The sequence below is a fragment of the Triturus cristatus genome, chromosome 3_2 (genome assembly GCF_964204655.1).
Source record: "Triturus cristatus chromosome 3_2, aTriCri1.1, whole genome shotgun sequence".
NCBI classification, from domain to species: domain Eukaryota; kingdom Metazoa; phylum Chordata; class Amphibia; order Caudata; family Salamandridae; genus Triturus; species Triturus cristatus.
This window is the reverse complement of record NC_140584.1, coordinates 336,638,930-336,641,429: the sequence shown is the minus strand read 5'-3', so window position 1 is coordinate 336,641,429 and position 2,500 is coordinate 336,638,930. Positions and strand designations below refer to the sequence as shown.

The 2,500-nt window shown below is 56.8% G+C and overlaps 1 pseudogene; it reads left to right on the top strand.

Moving 5' to 3' along the window:
- Positions 1–304: 304 nt before the first annotated feature.
- LOC146857328 (28S ribosomal RNA) overlaps positions 305–2,500 on the top strand; it is a 5,810-nt pseudogene continuing 3,614 nt past the window's right edge.

The window sequence follows — 2,500 nt, the reverse complement described above, 5'->3', positions numbered from 1 at the left end:
TCCCCTTCGTCTCCCCACAAGGTCAGACACCCCGGGCCCGCCTGGTGACTGGTCCATCCCGGGCCCGTCCCGGAGCGCCTGACTGCATGCCGCGCGTGGCTGTCCGTGGCGTCCCACCAACAGCCCGCGCGCACGCACATCGGCCGTCCTCCTGCGCAGCCGGCCTCCCGGCGAGGGTGAAACCCCTCCAGACGCGATCCGGGGAAAGAGGGCGCGCGCTGCCGGGTACGCCAGACCCCTGCTCCGGCACGTGTCTGGCCTTCCCTGGCTCCCTCTTAACGCTCCGGCGTATTATTTCCGACTATGACCTCAGATCAGACGTGGCGACCAGCTGAATTTAAGCATATTACTAAGCGGAGGAAAATAAACTAACCAGGATTCCCCCAGTAACGGCGAGTGAAGAGGGAAGAGCCCAGCGCCGAATCCACGCCCAGGCGGCGGGCACGGGAAATGTGGCGTACAGAATACCGACTCCCCGGCGTCGCTCAGGGGGCCCAAGTCCTTCTGATCGAGGCTCACCCCGCGGACGGTGTTAGGCAGGTAGCGGCCCCCGGCGTGCCGGGATCGGGTCTTCTCGGAGTCGGGTTGCTTGGGAATGCAGCCCAAAGAGGGTGGTAAACTCCATCTAAGGCTAAATACGGGCATGAGACCGATAGCCAGTGTTGGACTTGTCCCTTCTGGCAGGTTCACCCCTAAACTTTTTGCAATTATCCTAGCTTTTTCCCTATGGAGTGTTAGTGGTTTTAGACCCTTAGGCACTTTTAGCACGGTGTCCCCGTGTTAAGTACGTGCGCTCTGTGTTACATTGAGTGAGACTGACCTGCCCTCCCATGGGAATGCATGGGGAATGTGTGTGTCCATGGTAGTTCCTGGTGCGTGGGGAGTGCAGGGTCGAGTTTGGTATGTGCGAACTCGTGCAATTGAATGCTGCGTGATGATGTGTGTGGTGTTACTGTGTCTAGTGTAGAAGTGCCACTTCTAGAAGCTGGCATGTCTGTGTAATAAAGGTGAAGTGACTGTCTGGCTTGTGATTGGCTGGTGTGCCTGGCTCCAGGAGTCAGGAGGGGTCTGCCCCAGTGGTGAATATGGAGATTTACATCCAGATGGGTGGGAGGAGTGCACCTGGGACCTGAATAGGGCTGGGCCTTCCCTACACAATGCTGGCTCTGCACCCTGTGGTGCGACTGATGTCCCTAGCCTGTCCAGTGAATGGGGAGAGGGCCTGAGCACAACAGAGTGCTCCAAAACCAGTTGCATCTAGTTTTTCCTTAACCCTGCAGCCTGAGACAAAGAAAATGTGTATATAAAAAGGGGCTGTGACCCCAAGTAGGTTGTTCTCTCTCTGTGTTCCTAACTTGAGGGGGGCCTGCTGCTGCTGCTGGGCGCCAGGAGAGACCGCCACTGGGGACTGCCTCCCTCCTGGAGGGCCCTGTGAGCTGGCCCCTGGGCCCAGCCTTTGCCCCCCCCTGCATCCTAACAGAATTCCCTGGACTTGGGACTGCAGTGCCTGTGTGCGCTTTATTTTTCATTTCTAAAAACGCTTGACTTTTGGGCTTGTGAGCGCTGTGTTCTGCCTCAGGAGGACTGATGCTGGCCTGCAGCGCAAAGCTGCATCGTGTGCGATTCCCCTACTTGGCTGCGTGAAAATCGAGCGGGAGCCCACCCCGCATTCTGCTCTTTAGCGGGTGCCTAACCCGCATTCTTTGGTGACTGTCCACTTCCGCAGCGGGAGCCCACCCCGCATTTCGTGCCTTTGAGAAGCGGGAGCCTACCTCGCATTTTGCCCAGAAGTGGATCGGGTGCCCACCCCGCATTTTGTCTCTATTGGTGAGCGGGTGCCCACCCCGCGGGTTTGTGCTTTTCCGGACCGGAGCGGGAGCCCAGCCCGCCGGTCCATGTCCTGCCTGCGTGAGCCGCTGCGGAGAATACCGGAAGCCAGGCACTCTCCTGGGGGCGGGCCGCTGTTTCTAAAGCCCCAGTGGGGGCTCAGGAGGCACGCTAGTGCCCAGGCTCATTTCCCCAGCTGCCCAACACTTAGTGGGCAGCTGCAAAGTTTAGGTTGTGCCCCTGTGCGCTTTTGCTTACGCTGCTTTGGCAGCCAGCCCAGACATTCTGGACATTGGGCATTTCAGCCCCTGTGAGAGGCCAGCTGGCCTGGGGCCAGATTCCGTGCGTTGTGCCCCCGATTGGGGCACACAGTTCTTTTATGTCAATTTATTTCCCAAGGGTTTTACACTTGTGATGCCTACTGTAATGCCTATTGACTAATGTGTGATGCTAGGGAGGTTTGGGTATAATATAGTTTTATGCCTAAGGAGGTTTATGCGCAAAGTGATTTATGCATCCACTGTTTTGCATTGCAGGATCTCATGCTAAGTTCCTAACGTTACCAGTAGTTACTGGTTGTGTGCTACATTTGTTATTTGTTCTACATTTACAATTGGTGATTGGTGATGATTCTGACGGTGGTCAATTGGCCCTGTCTGGTGTAAATAGTCCC